The sequence below is a fragment of the Ovis canadensis genome, chromosome 21, assembly GCF_042477335.2.
Source record: "Ovis canadensis isolate MfBH-ARS-UI-01 breed Bighorn chromosome 21, ARS-UI_OviCan_v2, whole genome shotgun sequence".
Classification (NCBI taxonomy): domain Eukaryota; kingdom Metazoa; phylum Chordata; class Mammalia; order Artiodactyla; family Bovidae; genus Ovis; species Ovis canadensis.
In genome coordinates, this window is record NC_091265.1 from 959,163 (window position 1) to 979,118 (window position 19,956).

Consider the following 19,956-nt stretch of genomic DNA (forward strand, 5'->3'; position numbering starts at 1 on the left):
AGGCCCCAGGCGTCCATTGGGAGGGCTTAGGGGCCAGTGGCTTGCACACTGCCACGGGCTCAAGCCGGAAGAGCTCTGTGCGAGGGAAGAGAAGGGCTAGTGCAGGGCTCCTCCAGCGGTTGCTTGGCCGCCCAGACTCAGCGCCGCACGGAGTGCACCAGGCTCCCAGGGCCCCTGGCTGGGGTCTGCAGCCCCGCACACCCGGAGGCTGACTCCCTGGGCACCCAGCAGCTGACTCACACACGTAGCTTCCCTAGCGCTCTCCTCCCCAGCAGAGACGTGTGCAGCTGGTTGGGGCCTGCCCCTGCGTGCCTGGGCTCCCGCCCACAGCCCCAGCTCAGGGCAAGCAGCCCCTGAGCCAAGACCTGCAGGAGGCGCAGAGCGCCCCCACCTGGAAGCCGAGTGAACAGCTGGCGGGGAGCCGAGCCTCCTCGAGGGAAGAAGAGGCAGCCCAGCCTCGTTTGTCTCAAGCCCTACTTGGCTGGAGCCGATTGCGCCTCCAGGACGGCAGAGCTCCAGCTCTGCTCAGAGGCCCGATCTGGCAGAGTTGCTGGCGCGAGGCTGCGCTACCCATGGCGAGCCTTGCCCAGACTTGCCTCGCTGCTAGGCTTCCTGCCCAGGAAGGAGCCGGCTGCGCGAGGCTGGGAGACGCCACTGGCGCCTTTCTGGCCTCAGCTCCGCTCCTGCCTTGCCTTTGCACCTAGGCCCCAGGCGTCCATTGGGAGGGCTTAGGGGCCGGTGGCTTGCACACTGCCAAGGGCTCCAGCAGGAAGAGCTCTGTGCGAAGGAAGGGAAGGGCTAGTGCAGGGCTCCTCCAGCGGTTGCTGGGCTGCCCAGACTCAGCGCCGCACGGAGTGCAAAAGGCTCCCAGGGTCCCTGGCTGGGGTCTGCTGCCCCGCACACCCCGACGCTGACTCCCTGGCCCCCAGCAGCTGCCTCACACACGTAGCTTCCCTAGCGCTCTCCTCCCCAGGCGAGACGTGTGCAGCTGGTTGGGGCCTGCCCCTGCGTGCCTGGGCTCCCGCCCACAGCCCCAGCTCAGGGCAAGCAGCCCCTGAGCCAAGAGCTGCAGGAGGCTCAGAGCGCCGCCACCTGGTAGCTGAGTGAAGAGCTGGCGGGGAGGCGAGCCTCCTCGAGGGAAGAAGAGGCCGTCCAGCCTCCTTTGATTCAAGCCCTACTTGGCTGGAGCCGAGTGTGCCTCCAGGACGGCAGGGCTCCAGCTCTGCTCAGAGGCCCGATCTGGCAGAGTTGCTGGCGCGAGGCTGCTCTGCCCTGGGCGAGCCTTGCCCAGACTTACCTCACTGCTAGGCTTCCTGCCCAGGAAGGAGCCGGCTGCGTGAGCCTGGGAGACGCCACTGGCGCCTTCCTGACCTCAGCTCCGCATCTGCCTTGCCTTTGAACCTAGACCCCAGGCGTCCGTGGGTAATGCTTAGGGGCCGGTGGCTTGCATACTGCCAAGAGCTCAGGCAGGGCGAGCTCTGTGAGAGGGAAGGGAAGGGCAAGTGCAGGGATCCTCCAGCGGTTGCTTGGTCGCCGAGACTCAGCGCCGCACGAAGAAACGCACCTCCCAGGGCCACTGGCTGGGGTCTCCATCCCGGCATACCTGGAGGCTGACTCCGTGGGTGCCGATCAGCTGCCTCTCACATGTCGTTCCCTTGCGCTCTCTTCCCCAGCAGAGAAGTGTGCAGCAGTTTGGGGTATGCCCCTGCGTGTCTTGACTCCCGCCCACAGCCCCAGCTCAGGGCAAGCAGCCCCTGAGCCAAGACCTGCAGGAGGCACAGAGCTTCCGCGCCTGGAAGCCGAAGGAAGAGCATTCAAGGTGGCAAGCCTCCTCGAGGTAAGAAGAGGCAGCCCAGCCACGTGCGGCTCAAGCCCTGCTTGGCTGGATCTGAGCGCGCCTCCAGTATGGCAGATCTCCAGCTCTGCTCAGAGGCCCGATCTGGCAGAGTTCCTGGTCTGAGGCTGCTCTGCCCTGGCCGAGCCTTGCCCTGACTTGCCTGGCTGCTAGGCTTCCTGCCATGGAAGGAGCAGGCTCCTTGAGCCTGGGAGATGCCACTGTCGCCTTCCTGGCCTCAGCTCTGCTCCTGCCTTGCCTTTGCACCAGGCGTCCTTGGGGATGGCTTAGGGGCCGGTGGGTTGCACACTGCCAAGGGCTCCAGCAGGGAGAGCTCTGTCAGAGGCAAGGGAAGGGCAAGTGCAGGTCTCCTCCAGCGGTTGCTTGACAGCCCAGACTCAGCGCCGCACGGTGAGCACCAGGCTCCTTGGACCCCTGGCGGGGCTCTGGAGCCCCGCACACCTCGAGTCTGACTCCGTGGGCGCCCAGTAGCTGCCTCACACACGTAGGTTCCCTAGCGCTCTCCTCTCCAGCAGAGACGTGTGCAGGTGGTTGGGTCCTGCACCTGTGTGTCTGGGCTCCTGCCCACAGCCCCAGCTCAGGGGAAGCAGCCCCTGATCCTAGACCGTAAGGAGGGGCAGGGAGCCGGCGCCTGGAAGCCGAGTGAACAGCATGCGGGAATCGAGCTTCCTAGGGGGAAGACGAAGCAGCCCAGCCGCCTTAGGCTGCAAGCCCTGCTTGGGCGGAGTCGAGTGCGCCTCCAGGATGGCAGAGCTCCAGCTCTGCTCAGAGGCCCGATCTGGCAGAGTTCCTGGTGCGAGGCTGCTCTGCCCTGGGCGAACCTTGCCCAGACTTGCCTCGCTGCTAGGCTTCCTACCCAGGAAGGAGCAGCCTTTGCAAAGTTGGGAGACGCCACTGGCGCCTTCCTGGCCTCAGCTCCACTCCTGTATTGCCTTTGCACCTAGGCCCCAGGCGTCCTTTGGGAGGCCTTAGGGGCCGGTGGGTTCCACACTGCCAAGGGCTCCCATAGTGAGAGGTCTGTTCAAGGGAAGGGATGGGTATATTTGGAGTACAATCCTGTATCAGATGTGAGGCCCACACCTTCACCCTGAACGCTCACTCTGAACCCTCACCCCGAACCCTTACCCTCACCCACGCCCTCACCCTGAACCCTCACCCTCACCCTCTCCCTGAACCCTCACCCTCACCCTCTCCCTGAACCCTCACCCTCACCCTCTCCCTGAATCCTCACCCTCATCCTGAATCCTAACCCTCACCCTGAATCCTTACCCTCACCCTCATCCTGAACCCTCACACCTCACCCCTCACCCTAACAAGTTTGGAGGGCTGTTCCACGAACTCTAACCTTTACCCTACCCTAACCGGACCCCCATCCACATCCTAACCCTAACCCACATCATAGTCACGCCCTCAGCCCTATACTTACCCTTGAAGTACCTACCCGCATCTTCTTCATTTTTGACACTTCCCATGCATAACAAAAGACGAGGTTGTAAGGTTTCAAACATGGATCCAAGACCCATTATCCACATAAAAGGGATATAAATACTATGATCACATCATTTAAATCTCTTGCATCACCAAAATACCTCTCCACCACTTATCCAGTCGCCATTGATGGATCACATCTATCTCATACATTTTATAACTTAGCAATCAAATACGCACCAGGACTCTGGGTAATTATAGAGACAAGATTTATTTATACCATAAATATTTCAACAAATTCCACTTTCTACGATGAGTTCAATCTTCACAAAAGTAGGATGAACAGCACCTGTTTCCACTAGGATCCATAGAGCGTGAAAATCTTAATGATGACCACCAGAAAGGTCAGCACGGTTGATATCACAGATTTTTCAGTGTTCCAATACAAGTTCTACCCAAATCCATAAAGAAAGACATACGCATAGGAAACTACAAATTGAAAGCAAGTCTATTGAGATAAATATTGGACATCAATTGTATGAATCTTTAAGGCATAACTGCAGACATTCTTCAGACATTCTTCAAATTCATAGAATGACAACAAAGTATGGCTACGTACAATCCATTCGGTTTTATGAACCACTCATGAATAACCTCACAAGCCATTTGAAACCAGATGACAATTTCAAATAGCTTTGATCTACAAACAAGGCTGTGAGACAGAAAGTTAAAATCGAAATACATGAAGTAAATCCTCAATAGATATGAAAACATCCCATGGTAGTGAAGTCAATTAGCATTAGTTATTAGGGCTTTCATGCACAGACTCATCTCTGATCGATGTGATCCCAATTCATATTTGGCAAAAAATACGAAAGCTGATCTTAACAGTCATATTATTTTTCTTTGTACCCCTAAAAAGAAAAATGAACATGAAAAACTAAATTAAGCTTGGAGGCTCACATTTCCCAATCGGTATACAAAGCAACAGCATGTCAAACTTTCTAATTCACATATGCATTTAAATGAAATTGGATGAAATACCCCTAAATAAACACATACTTCTATGCCCAATGTTTCACAAGGCAGAAAACGCTCAATGAATGAAACTGAGAGGGTAACAGCCAGGAAGGCCAGGGGTCTCCAAAGGGAGGAAATGGGGTGCAAGTGTCAGACAGTTGTTATCTGTCACTTCCGAGGCAGGAGGAAACAAGCTGTTATCTTTTTTCCCCTTCTTGATACAAATTTAAACAGAGATTTTCTCTTACAATTCTGTGTTGCTATAATGACACCTGGTTCCGCCTGAACTTCACTTTTCTCATACTTTGAGCTGACCAAGGCATTTTTCTCATGGAAAGGTTTGCCTTAAGCTATGTGAATGTACTATGTATTTACCCTAGACTCTATCTTCAAGTAGGTTCTGCCTAAAGGCTCAGAACTGACTTGACAAACCAATATGCTTTACTCATACATGGCTCTCCTGATCTATGTGAATGAAGCTATCCATTTGCTCATATCAATCGTTTTATGGCCCAGGATGACTCACCTGGTGCCACGGTCATCTCCATATATCTTGTGGGTGAGGGGTCTGCTGCCATTCCTTTCTCTAATGAGTAGACTGCTAGTAGCTAGATAACATCCAGCCAAAGATGAGTAGGGGGGCACTCTTTCTGCCCCCTTCTGATGTCTATGTCAGAAGCTTTCTCTCTTTTATACTTTAATAAAACGTTGGGACACAAAAGCTCTGACTGATCAACCCTCATCACTGGCCCCGGGTTGAATTCTTCCTCTAAGGAGCCCAAGAATTCAAGCATCTTTCATGGTTAGACAACAACCTTTCCAAACAATGGTCTTTTCAAAAAAAAAAAATGATGATAAGTGATGAGTATGCATATGTCTACGAATGAAATGGGACCTATATGTCAAACCACATAAAAATATATCTTCCCTCAACATACATATAACACAACCAGGCCTTCACATGCATCGATTCTCCAACTATCAAGTCATACAAATATGGATGTAAAATATCACAATACATTCCAAAGTTTAAAAGTGATGGATATTGACTTTCGCCCGCTGGTGCTTCTTTTTATGTCATCTCCATTATATTAGCTATGACAACGAATCATGTGCTGTGCGAAGTCACTTACATTGTGTCCAACTCCTTGGGATCATATGGACTAGGCCCCACCAGGCTCCTCTCTCCATGAGATTCTCTAGGCAAAGATACTGGAGGGGGTTGCCATGCTCTCCCTCAGGAGATCTTCCTGCCCCAGGGATGGAATCCATACCTCCCATGTCTCCTGCATGGGTATGTTCTGCATGTTCTTTACCACTAGAACCACCTGGGAAGCCCCAAGACACATGAACATCAGTGGATTTGGGGATCCACGGGGCATATACAGAACCATTCCTCCAACAAAACTGAAGAATGACTTTAAAATCTCAAACAAAACATGAGTATATGTGTTCACAAACTTCATGGAGCAAGGGTTTCTTCGATCTGAAAACTGGCATCGATGAAGGACTGTGTGAAGAATACTTCAAAGTCTATTTGGCAAACACAGCCTACGTTGGCTATATTTAGTCCTCAGTTGAATGGAATGTCATGAGTACTGGTCATTTCAAATAAGTAGCCTATGACGCTGTTTACACTTATTGGGACGCGTGGTATACCACATTCACACATTTCAGTAGCATTGGTGCAAAAACGATACATTTCTCAGGGGAAGCTTCTACATGGACTCCTGGGATCAGAGCTCTAACTCATACACACATACTTTTCCTTTTAAAATGATCCTGCATGATAAGCAAACAAAACACTGGATGAACACCTAGACGGTGAGCTCTGTACTAAATGATTTTAAAGCCAGTAGATGGAATGAGCTGATGAGGAAGACTACAAACGAGTCATCTTCTTCAACTTGGTCAAACCGCTCATAGTCATACAAGTGAATGAAAAGTTGAGCCTGTTGTCATTCAATCTGTTTAAAAGAAATAGAATAATAAAACAAATTAGTAACTCTTATTTTCTTAATAAACATTGTATTATTTCTGCACAGCTTTGTTACTGGCATGAATAGAATATCTACAATAATAACTTGTCACAGTGAAATGGATTCACATTCGATATCGATTCACATCTATAATTGATGCCATAGCTGTTTGATACTATTGCTTGAATGAATGCAACTTATGTGACTTCACAAACTACAAACACGACTAACATAATAGGTATTAAAAAACCTTGAGTGACATGAGCGTGAAGACTTAGTAGAGTTGCTCTCAAGAATAATGATACTATTATTCGCTCTAGCCATAGTACTGGAATCTGTACATTAACACCCCTGCAAAACAAAAGGAAAGGATAGAATAATAATAAAGGAACTTCATAACTATATTCCTACTGTAAACATTCAACACTATGTTTTCTTTTAAACTGACTTTCATATTTGGTCTACTGTAACCTCTTCTGTGTTCATTTTATGCTAAACTTATTGCTAACAGTAAAATTACCATACGAGCTCTAATTAATTTTTTTTTTTACTTGCAAAGCTACTGATAGAACCAAAGGCCAATATCTACATCAAACAGGAGAAACGGAATGGAAACTGTAAACAATTTTATGGAAGAACATTTCCGTGCTCCTATTCAGTCAAATGGGCATTCAAAAGGATGTGATTTTTCTGAAAGTTTATTTCAGAAACTTGGAATTGGATGACTGCAAACAATAAAACTAACAATATATTGATACATAATATTAATAATATACAGTGGGTCATTCTTTTTTTATTCTGCCACAGCTAACAGACAGAAAGTCAGTTGTCATAACTACTACTAACATAAGACCCTCACCGATAAGTGAAGATATATAGGAAAATCCATAATAGCTCTAAAAACCATCAAAGATAAAATGGTAATTAAAAAATACACTGACAGTTTAGCTGGTATAAGAAACAGGATGATTATGAAAGCAAAGCCAACAATCATGGATAGGCCATGGAAGCCCGTGGCTGTCACCAGTGTTGACTTATATCCTTCATCTGAGGTTGTTAAAAGCGCTTGGTAAAATCCAGAGGTTTGCAGCAGTGGTAACCTCCTGAACAGACTGAAATAAAAAGGGTTTCCAGAATATCCTGATGATTTCCATCTACTAGGCTGTGATGAGCTCAAGCAATGCATACTCCAGAGGACAGAAGACAGACAGGTTGGGAACACGTCTACTGCACTTACGGAGAAAGGGAATGTTGCTGCTCAGCCTAGTACAAGTGTAGAAGCAACACCTTGGTGATTCGACCTTTAAAGACTCGATACATATGAGAACGACTGGTATGAATAAACCTTCAGAAGTGCTTTCTCAGACCTCCTCCCATCATAAGCACAAGCATAATGAAAACACTGAGTTTTCATGGTCTCACCCAAAATAAGACTCACTTATGGCTTTGCTTTGAGAATAGTTGAACTACTCATTGTTCAAGAGAAATGATCCTTTCTTCTCTGAAGATTTGTGAATCATTCACAGGGTGTGGTGAATAAACTACTTAAGGGTCTAATACATAAAAATGCAATAGGCTAAGCACAGAGATGTTTTTCTCCCTTTCTCAAAGGATGGAATGGAACATTTTGTATTTGCACTGATTTTATGTCTTGACTTCATGTACAATTATATACTGATTTTTTTAGTTGACATACAATAGGACTAAAAATATTGATATAATACTGATAACTCATGTTGGTATGTGTGGTTGTCACATAGGATTCACAGGAGATTTAAATTCACAGTTGTCAACGTAAAGGATGAATGCTATTTAGCTTCTTCGTGAATCTAGACCACGAATGAAGAGTTTTCCTCAACATATTTCACTGAGAGAAATACAAGGATGATAGGCATAATACTATGCTTCGACTCATGGATATCTAAGCATTGCTCACAATACAGATCTGATTTTCAACATCAGGGTTCTTTCAGTGTCCTTGAACAGCATTTGTTTTTCTGTATACAGAAGAAAAAACTCATGAGTATCAAACTGGTTCACATAAAACATGTGTATGAATTGTTATCTTCCTGAACCAGGGATCAAACCCACATCACTTCCCCCTCCTGCACTGGTAGGCAGATTTTTTATTTATCAACTGTGCCACCTAGGAATCGACATACATTTCAAGGACCACTGCCATCAGCTTCTACTGTTCATGACCAAAGTAGGAGAAACAACATTGGAAGAAGTACTCATAAGGGTACTCATAGGAAGTACTCATAAGTCAAGGAACTGTTATACTGGGTACTCTCGTTGTTACTGGGACAAGTCAGTTCCTCCGATGATGATGGGTATAACTGAAAAATTATTACAAATGCATGGGCTGCGATGTCTACGTGATAAATGTGTTCCTCTTATACTATTGCTTCAGGGATGCCTACTTCAGCATGAAGGAATGCACTTCAAGGGATGCCCGCTATTCCAGCTCAAGCAACAGATAGTGAAGTGCAGATCATTGTCCTTTGTTGAAAATAATCAGCACTTTGTCAACATAGGGAACATGCCAGAGGAACCCTTGGGATGGAACTCTAAAAACAGGTTGGGCCCTCTTTTTGCCAAGCCCTGCGATAAAATACAAATCAGAAAAAGAAAAATAGCATCGGTTTTGTCAGGACTTCCTCATCTTTTCTTTCTTGGTAGCAGGAAGCAGACATTGAGGCCAGAGGACTGCAGGATTTCATTGTGAACTAACGTTGGGTGGGGTGGAAGCTCATCACTCTAGTAAGAATGTGGTTCAAAAAAATGGAATTTCATTCACTTCATGGACATAGAGTTCTATAATCCTTCATTAAGGAATTCAATAAGCTATATTTCCTTACACCTTCACAATCTCTTGGTTTACGAGAACATCAATTGCTAGTCCAGCACTTATACAATGAGTGTTACAGGTAGTATGAATGTATAAATGATGATGAGCAATGACAGGAAGTTTATTTAATCTCTGTTTGAATTCTTGATTTTTTATATAATTTTTTATAATATCCTTACAGATGTGAATATTTTACTGACATGTATAAATACACGTTGAGTAGTGCTATGATAACTCATAGTGTTGGCACAATAAATATCATGGTTACTATGTGCTTTTCATATATTCCTTTTGAGATTCTCTTCCATTATACATTATCATAAGATATTTAATAGTTTCCTAAACTGTACAGTAGGTCCTTGTGGCTTCTTTTATATATAGTAATGTACTTGTTAATAATTCAAACAAAAACTGGTACACAAATACTCATAGTGACATTCACAATAGCTCAAAGGTAGAACTCATTCAAGTGTCCGTTGGTGGGAGACTGAATATGCAACACAAGGTATATTCAGAAGCTTGAACGGTATTCCACCATACGAAAAAGTACATTAAATGGTGCTGCCACTCTGCAAGACATTACAGAAATGACTCCAAAACAAACACATGGAATAAATACATAGTTCGATTCCAATTCAAGCTATGTACCCAAAAGGATTGGGAAAGGGGGCTGAAAAAATGGATACTTCTTCCGTCATACTCACAACAGCATGATTCACACTGGCAAACAAACAGAAGTGATCTAAGTGTCCATGGCAGCCAATTCCATAAACAAACTGTGGTATACACACAATGGAATCTGATTCGGCCCTTCAAAGTCAGTAATTCTGACAATGCGACAATGTGGACAAACCTTATGGTCATTAGATCATGTGAAATAAACCAGACCAAGAAAAGACAAACGTTCTGTGATTCCACTCATATGAGATATCCAAACAAGTCAAATCTGTCAGAAATAGCAGAGAGTGATTCCGACCGATCGAAAAGAGTTCATGTTTCATGGACCTCAGTTTCCCTTGGAAAAACTGACTTCCCGTGATATCTCCAAAACCAATTAGACAAATAATTGGAAGCTATATCCAGTCAAATGAATGTAGACATAATGTTATATACAGTGTACACCAAACTCACTCAAACTTCTTAACAGACAAAAGGCAAAACTGTATCTATGGTACCTCAGCTTAGCTTAAAACTGTATCTACAGTACCTCACTTCTGCTTATAAAATTTAACAACAACAACAACAACACACTAAAGTCTATCCAAAAAAGGATATAAAACATATATAACATTAACTTTAAAGAATTAGACATTTAAACTGTGAAAAACCTTATTCACAAAACTTAAACACAAGCCACAGGAAAATATATTTATAAAATACATATCTGATAAAGGATTGTACTCCAAATATACCAAAAAATCTAGAACAATCTCATAAAAAATGTATACACCTAAACACCTGGCCTACAAAAATATAAAGATAGCAAATAAGCCTATCAAAAAGACTCAAAATCACATATCATTAGGAAATTACAAACTAAAATAACAGTGAGGTAGCACTGCACACCTATTAGATCCAGTAAACTCAAAAAAAAAAAACGGGGGTAGGGCACAACTTCTCCGGTGGCTCAGTGGTAAAGAATCTGCCTGACAATGCAAGACACTCTAGTTTGATCCCTTACCCCAGAAGATCCCACATGCCACAGAGAAACATAGCTGGATTTTTCCACAGCTAAACAAAGCTCACCTGTGACCTGAATACTATATGGCTAGCACTTACTAAACAGCTTTGAAAACGTCCAGACAAAAAGTATCACATGATTATATACAACAGCTCTACTTGTAATAACTAAAAACTTTCAAATATCAGGATGTCTTCAGTAGATGACAGTGTAAACAAATGGGGATACATCCAAAGTGAAGGGGAGCAAATGCTACCACAAAATATACCACCTCAGCATGAGAATTAGTGGGACCCAATTAACTTTTTTTTTTAGAGGACACATGATCATCTCTGAAACCCAAGTTCAAGACAGCTCTTCTGTGAGTCACATTTACCAGAGAAATCTCATTTCAAAGGAATCCTCTCTATATGCCAGATAGAAGGATGAGACACAGTCTTTTGAAACTCTTTTTTCTTTTCTATCGATAGGGAAAGCTAAGCCGTAAATCTGCACAACAACCATACCCTTCCTTTCCTTTGGTTGTATCTGTAAAATATTTGTTTCTTTTTTAATTTGGCTGCGCCAGGTCAACCTTCATTGAGGTAAGCCAGATATTTAGCTACAACATGCAAATTCTCCTTTGTGGCATGGGAGATCTAGCTCTTGGATCAGGGAATGAACCTGGGCCTCCTTCTTTGGGAGTGTCCAGTCTCAGCCACTGGACCACCAGAAAGTGCCTGTTTTGTTTTCAGATGAAGATGGAATCTAAGGTGATATCTTGGGCCATTTCAGTCACTGACTCAGTTTCCTGAGTTTCTCCAAAGCACGCACAAGGTGCACATTATTAAACTGGTTTGCAAAACAAGAAAAGGTTGTCTGCTACAACACTGTATGCTTACAAATATCTAAATGGTAAATGGCATATTATTTATTTTTAATTACTATGGGGGGGGGGGGGGAAAGAATGCAGGATTCATACATGTTACCACATGAATAAATATTAAAACCATCTTCAGTGAAAAAGAAATCCACATCGAAAAGGCCACCCAGAACCCTTATTCACCATGTCTGCTTTCAATCCATCAAGTTTGTCCAAATAACTGAAAATCTCAGTAACACTCTAAATAAAGAAAAAAGGATGAAGATGGAAACAAAAGATATATTCATACACTTGAACAATTGCTAAAAGTGGAAGTGGGGCAGTGGATTACATTATAATGTAGGTACCATATGATTTCCTGATTTTGGAGATTATGTGCTGGTTCTGCAGAAGGTACCCATTTTGGATAAAACACATAGAGTATTTTAGATGATGTGGCAAATGCTAGCACTTGTTCCCATTGCTAGGCATTTTCTGTACATTTTAAATGACTGGAAAGTATACTAGGTTTCAAAACAACCATGTCAATACCACAAAAGAAATTTAGCGCAGACAGGCAGGAAACTTTCTGATACAGGCCAAGACTTACCCAGATGAAGTTCAAGGGAAGCTGCGATGCTCACTGCCCGTGAAGGAGTCCACGTGGAATGAAGAAGTAGTGTGGGAAGTCTATTAGTAACCACCATGTCTTGGGTCCTCTGGATGACCTACTGCAGGAGAAACAGATCTTACAGATAAAATGTTCCACATCACTTCACAAAAAGTTGTTAGACTACATTCAGTAAAGCTGAATCATTTTGGATTAATTTACAATCATAAAATACTACCCTTTACAGTCCAAAAATCACTTGCATTTCTATACACTAATAACAATCAGGAAAAAAATATTAAGAAAATCCCACTTAAATAAAACATCTAGCAACAAACTTAATCAAGAACATAAAAAACCAGTAGTCAGAAAACTAGAAGGCACTGATAAAGAAACCAAAGAAAATACAAACACACAGAAAATTATTCCACGCTCATGCACTGGAACAATGAGGAATTAAAAGGTCCATTCCAACCAAAGTCATCAACAAATACACGGACTGCAATCACAAAATAATATTCAATGGCATTTTTCACAGAAATAGAAATATTCCTAATATTAGGCTGCTACTGTTGAACAGGACCTTAAACGGCCAAAAAGACTCTGAGAAAGAGGAACACAGCTGGAGGCATCTTCCTATCCCTCTTCAAACTACATCACGGAGCTGTAGTGACCACCACAGTGAGGAACTGGCAGGAACACAGACACATGGACTCCAGGAGAGAATAGAGAGCCCAGAAACGAACCCACCTGTACATGGTCAGTTCCTGAAAATCAAACCAGGAACGAGCGAAGAGGAAAGGACAGTCTTCTCAAGAAACAGTGACAGGAAAATGGCCACCTACACGGAAGAACATCAGTGTTCATCCTCTACATCATCTAACGCAAATCTAACTGAAAACCCACCGCTTTGCACACGGAGCTCTTTCCCCCTGAGTCCTCTGAGATGGACCTCCAGTCAGCCCTCAGCTGGACACAGGAAACGTCTACTCCATCCTCATTTTTCGCTCTTGCAGCGCCTCCCTGCTGGTGGGCACTGAGGCAACCCTGCTCCTCTCAGCCTGGATGCAGCCCTGTTATCCAGAAGCCTGAGCCCTGATGGTCCTGAGGAGACAAAGCTCCCGCCAGCTGCTCACGGAGCAGAGTCTAAAGGCAAAGCGTCCTGCGCCCGCGGGTCAGAGGGGCCTTTGGCGCCCCCTGCGGGCCACAAGAGAAGAGCGGGCAGCCCGGTGCTCACAGACCTCAGAGGGCTCACCCAGAAGCAGCTCTGCTGTGAGCACTCAGACTGGAAGCCCAAACTGAAATGGAGCAGAATAGCTCCATGACCCTCCGCAAAACATGGCTAAGGAACAATCAGAGCCTGCATGGAATGCAGCCATAAAAAGGAACACATTTGAGTTTGTTCTAATAAAGGGGAGGGAAGTCAGTCAAAGAGAGAAAAACATGGAATCTAGAAGGATGGTACTGACGAGTCTGTTCACAGAGCAGCAATGGAGGTGCAGACATAGAGAACAGACTTACAGACGAGGGTGGGGAACAAGAGGGAGAGGGTGAGATGAATGGAGAGAGCAGCATGGATGCAGGTACACCTACATTTGTAAATAGACAACCAATGGGAATTTGCTGTATGATTCAGGGAACTCAAACTGGGGCTCAGTAGTAACCTGGAGAGGTGGGAATGCGTGCGAGGTGGGAGGGAGATTCAAGAGCAAGAGGACATAGGTACACCTATGGTTAATTCATGTGGATGTATGACAAATCAAACCAGTATTGTAAAGCAATGATCAATCAACTAAAAGAAATAACTTTAAAAAAATATGAACATAAACACAAACTTTGCAACAAGGTAACTCCATTTAAAAAACTATAGAATTTTAGAAAACTGCAAAAGTTCTACATGACCGTTGGTCTGGTGATCAGGTCTAACATACACAAAACAAGCCAACTTACCAAATTATGAATATAAATTATTTAAAACATTGCCTTTTATCATTTCATACATTTACCCTGTGGAGGACCTTACTCGAGAGAACCAAAAACAAACTGTTAAATGAACCACGGACCACCCACCCTGGCCAGGCAACAGAGAAAAGAAAACACTTGCAGGAATCATCTTACAACAGGAGGTCCTGGGAAGGAACAAGGAACGAACAAGCTACCACCAACCAGAATTCTGGAGAGGTCAGGAGATGGGAGGCTCCAGTTCAGAGGTCCTACCAACCTCCCAGGATCCACTTCGCTGGAATCCATCTCAGCTGAGTGATGCGTGTGCCCCCAAGAAGGATCCCAATTCAGAATGCCTGGCAAGAGACAAACCAGAAATGAGCCCGATGACCATAAAACCTGAGACTGTGAGCCACGTGACAGAGTGGTTCTCTCCGTTTCCCTCACCCTCCTGCCCTCCACCCTGGCAGCCCTTCCCAATAAAGCCTCTCGCTTGGACAGCACTCCTCTCCTCAGACAACTCATTGCCCAGTGTCAGACAAGAACTCACTCTCAAGCCCTGAAAGGGATCCCCCTTCCTTCATCAAAAGCAATATCCAGGAGAAAATATCTTCAAAACGCTATCTTGCAGAGAAGGAAATCAGAGAAGGCAATGGCAGCCCACTCCAGTACCATTGCCTGGAGAATCCCACGGACAGAGGAGCCTGGTAGGCTGCAACCCCGGGGTCACTAAGAGACGGACACGACTTCACTGAGTGGCTTCACTTTCACTTTTCACTTTCATGCACTGGAGAAGGACATGGCAACCCACTCCAGTGTTCTTGCCTGGAGAATCCCAGGGACAGAGGAGCCTGGTAGGCTGCTGTCTATGGGGTCGCGCAGAGTCAGGCACGACTGAAGCGACGCAGCAGCAGCAGCAGCAGCAGCAGCAGCAGCAGCAGCAGCAGCAGCAGCAGCAGAGAAGGAAATGGCACCACCTGCAGTACTCTGGTCTCAGAAATCCCAGGGACAGAGGAGCTTGGTGGGCTACAGTCCAAAAGCAGGGCATTTCTGATGGGAGGAAACAGTCCCAGGGAAGCTGAGCTGCTCACCAAAGGCCCCAGAGCTTTGGATAGCACACCAGAGCTGGGGCTGAGGATTCCCAGCTGCCATGCCTCTTGATCCTGGCCTCTTTCACTAGATACATGTGTGGAAAACTAGTCTAAAATATGCCCTGGTGGTTCCATAGTAAAGAATCCACCCCCCGGTGCTGGAGATGCATGTGCGATCCCTAGGATGGGAAGATCCCACATCCTATGGAGCCCGTGTGCCACAACAGCCGAGCGAGCCTGTGCTCTAGATCCTGGAAGCCACGATGCCGAGTTCACATGCTGCAGCCACTGAAGCCCGTGAGCCTGTGCCCCTCAACAAGAGGAGACACTGCAGTGAGAAGCCTGCAAACCACTAGTTATGGCCCATGCTCACCAAAACTAGAGAAAAGCCCACACACAAAGAGGCAACACAGCCAACAATCAATAAAACTGTTTTCCTAAAACAATGCATATCTGACAAAGAAACTGTATTCGAATTGTCCAAGAACACTAGAGCAAACAAGCCCATTCATAATTGGTAGCGACTGAAATAGACACCTGGCCACTGAGGGTATACTGATAGTAAACTATCATACAAAAACATACTCAAGATACTGGTGCAATGCATGCAGAGCCCCCTTTGAAAGACAATCTGACAGTTTTTTTTTCAGTAACCACGTGGGACAAGCACTGAATTCTGTGTATGACAAGCGGTGGAAGCCAGGTATCTTACCATTGGAATGCAAAGTTACAGATAAACAAAAGGAAACGTTACAATGTCCATGTCGTGGTGGATCAGGTTGGAGACATCACAAATTACCTTTAACTGAATATGTTCAAAGGTGAGCTGGAATACATGGATATATATATATATATATCCATGTATTGTCAGCTGAGCATATTGAGCTCCTACATGTATGTTTTAAATATCATTCTCTAATAAAAGGGAACAGGAAACATCTCCAATGGCCCGGTGGTAAAGAATCTGCCTACCGATGCAGGGAACACGGGTTCAATTCCTGTGTAGGAGATTCCACACGCCCAGGGGCAACGAAGCCCTTGAACAGCTCTTGAAGTTTGCATGCTCCAGAGCCCAAGTTCTGCAAACAGAGAAAGCACTGCAATGAGAAGCCATGGCACAGCAACTAGAGGGTAGCCTCTGCTCACTACAACTAGACAAACGAGCAATAAAGACCCAGCACAGTCAAAAATAATGTAATGTTTAAAAAAAGGACAGTTCTTTGAAGAAATGACTGAGACTAGGGGTGAGACTGTAAATATATGAGACAGGGTCATCTTAAATTATGAGAAATTAAAGAAACTAAAGACAACTATCAAGCTGTCCAAACTGATACAAATGAATGATGACACAGTGTTATCTGTATACACCAGCAAATAACAATCTGAAAAGGAATTTAAACAAACGATTCCCTTTCAGTCATGTCAACATTAATAAAAGACTTTGCTATGGACAGAATGAGGATAACAAGACTGGCACACTGGAAATGATACATGATTGCTGAAAAATACCCTAAAGACATGGACAGATATGCCATAGCGATGAAAAGGCTTCAGTTGGCAATACCATGGAATGCATCTTCAATCTGAAATGAAGATTCAATATGAATTTCAAAAGGCTGAAAGGTGGTTGCTAAACCACAAAAGATGCCAGCATTCTTGGACTCCAGAGGAGAATTCAATCCAGGGCAAGTGACGAAGCTTGATGGCTCAGAGGTTTTCTGTTAAAAAGTTTTATTAAAATATAAAAGAGATCGAGAGAGCTGCTGACGTAGACAGTAAAAGGGGGAAGAGTACCCCCTGCTAGTCTTTAGCCAGATGTTATAGAGCCACTAGCAGTCTGCTAATGAAAGAAAGACAATGTGTCAGAGAATGGCACCAGGCCCCTCACCCACAGCATGCATTGAGATAACATTGGCAGCAGATGAGTCATCCCAGGCCATAAAATGATGGACATGAATCTTGAAGAAAGGCAGATTTCCAAGCAAATATATAGTTTCATTCACATAGATTAAGAGAACAAGGTATGAGTAAAACATACTGGTTTGTCAAGTTTTTTCTGAGCCTTTAGGGGAAACTGACCTGAAGACAGAGCCTTGGGTAAATACATAGTACATTAGCATACCTTAAGACAAACATTTCCATAAGAAAAATGCATTGCTTAGTTCAAGGTTTGAGGAAAGTTAAATTCAGGTGGAGCCAGGAGTGGTCATGGCAACACAGAAATTTCTGAGAAACCTTTTAAATTTGTATCAAGATGGAGAAAAAAAAATGCAGCACTCTTTTGTCTCCTCCGGCCTCTTAAGAGAGAGAAAAAAACGTCTGACACTTGCAGTCTATTTTCTCTGTCTGGAGACCCCTGGCCTTCCTGCCTGTTATCCTCTCCAGGCCTGTAGGAAGCAATACACTAGGCTGCTTGGGAAAACCGCGCGGGTCTGAGCTTTATGCAAAGGGGTAAAGCAGTAAAACCCTTGGCCCCAAAGGCGAGGCTTTTCTGCGACCGCCATTTTAGTCGGCTCCGAGACTGCAAACAAAGAGGGCAGAATACATGGTTCCCTGCTCCGCCCAGTCCGAGTTCCCTTACCTGTGGCCCACAGCCCTGCGCTCTGCTCGCTGGGTGCCAATCGACGGGGACCCAGGAGCCCACGAAACGAGCATTCCCAGCTGCAATGGCGAGCCCTGAGAGCCCTGGCCCCCGACGCGCCGCCATGTTCATCCCGCCCCAGACCCGCTCACGTGAGCCGCGCTCCTGACCAGCCGCCCAGGCTCGCCCCGCCCCCGACGCGCTCACGGTGCGCCCCACCCCCACGCCCCCTTCCAGGACAGGCCCGCGGGACTGCGACTGCCTCCAGGTGAAACACAAGGACAAGCAAATCCACCCCACCGAGACAATCCAAGCTTTTTCTCAGCTGATCTGTCTATGATTTAGGGATAAAACTATGACTATAGAAAGCAAAGATGACCTAGGACAGCCATGATAGTCTATAGAGCCAGACCCTGGCGGGCAGAGGCTTGAAGAGGGTCCGGGAGCTCTGTCAGAACAGCAAGCCTCTGTAGCGTAGCGGTTAGGTGCGCTGGTGAGCAGGCAGACGATGGTCTGTAAGTCAGGAGTTCAAGTCTGCAGCTTAACTCTTTTGCTCTTAGGGGGCGGGGGACAGCAACAGGCGGGACTTAGACCAGAAACGTTTATTTTTATTTTAGAGGTTTATTGTTTAGCTTAGGGTTAGGGTTCGGGCAACCCCCCAACTTGTTCAGGTTCGGGTTCAGGGTTAGGGTTAGAATTTGGGGATCCCCCCTCTTCTAAGAGTTCGGGTTTGGGTTAGGGTTCATGTCAGGGTCAGGGTTCGGGTTACGGTTAGGGTTAGCATTAGTGTTGGGGTTACAGCTTAAAGTGAGCCCTAATAGGGCCCATAGTTCTTTATTAGCCTGCCCTGGTGGGCCGAGGCTTGAAGAGGGTTCGGGAGCCCTGCTGGAAGCAGCAAGCCTCTGTAGCATAGGGGTTAGGTGGGCCACTAGGCAGGTAGGCTATGGCCTGTAAATCAGGAGTTCAAGTCTCCAGTCTGACCTTTTCGCTTTTCAGGGGCAGGGGACTGCAAGAGCCAGGGCTTAGACCAGAAAATTTTTTTATTTTAGAGGTTTATTGTTAAGCTTAGGGTTAGGGTTCGGGCAACCCCCCCCACTTGTTAGGGTTCGGGTTCAGGTTAGAATTCGGGGACCCCCCTCTTCTTAGAGTTCGGGTTTGGGTTAGGGTTCATGTCAGGGTCAGGGTTCGGGTTACGGTTAGGGTTGGCATTAACTCTAGGGTTACAGCTAAAGTGAGCGCTAATAGGGTCCATAGTTCTTTATTAGCCTGCAGTGGCGGGGTGAGGCTTGAAGAGCGCCTGGGAGCAAAACAAAACCCAGTAATCCTCTCTAGCGAAGCGGTTAGGCTGACAACCAGTTAAACATCCAACTTGGCTCTGTAGGTCAGGCATTCAAGTCCCAGTTTTGCCTCGTTTGCTTTTAGGGGGTGAGGGACAGCAAGGGGCGGGGCTTAGGCCAGAAAAGTTTATGTTTATGTTAGAGTTTTATTGTTAGGGTTAGGTTTAGGGTTCTGGCATCCCCCCAACTTGTTAGGGTTCAGGTTCAGAGTTCGGGTGCGGGGAATCCCCTCTCTACTTAGGGTTCGGGTTCAGGGTTCGTGTTTGTGGTTTGGGGTTCAGCGTTTGGGGTTAGGGGTTCGCGGTTCTAGTTTGAAGTTTGGGGTTCCGATTAGGGGTTCAAGGTTCAGCTTAGGGGTTTGGGGTTTGGGGTTCGGGTTAGGGGTTCGCGGTTTGGGTTTGGGGTTTGGGGTTCGGGTTAGGGGTTCGCGTTTCAGATTTGGGGATCAGGTTATGGGTTCTCAGTTCAGGTTCGGGGTTCGCAGTTCGGGTTTGGGGTTTGAGGTTCAGGTAAAGGGTTTGGGGTTCGCGGTTTGGGTTTGTGGTTTGAGGTTTGGGTTTGGGGTTTGGGGATCAGGTTAGGGGCTCTCGGATTGGGTTAGGGGTTCACAGTTCGGGTTTGGGTTTGAGGTTAGGGTGAAGGGTTTGGGGTTTGGGGTTCGCGGTTTGGGTTGGAGGTTTGGGATTCGGGTTAGGGGTTTTGGGTTTGGGATTCGGGTTATGGGTTTGGGTTTTGGGG

At 45.9% G+C, this 19,956-nt stretch overlaps 1 long non-coding RNA gene across 2 annotated transcripts; it reads right to left on the reverse strand.

Annotated features, from left to right (window-relative positions):
• Positions 1-3,528: 3,528 nt before the first annotated feature.
• On the reverse strand, positions 3,529-18,037 carry LOC138427108 (uncharacterized). Of its 2 annotated transcripts, XR_011251912.1 has the most exons (5): positions 17,882-18,031; positions 16,273-16,379; positions 14,432-14,565; positions 12,266-12,386; positions 3,529-6,270 (listed from the first exon to the last, which is right to left on the reverse strand). It is a non-coding gene; the product is annotated as an uncharacterized lncRNA (long non-coding RNA). The 2 variants fall into 2 exon arrangements; XR_011251913.1 differs by lacking the exon at positions 16,273-16,379 and having other exon boundaries at positions 3,530-6,270; positions 17,882-18,037.
• Between the last annotated feature and the right edge of the window lie 1,919 nt (positions 18,038-19,956).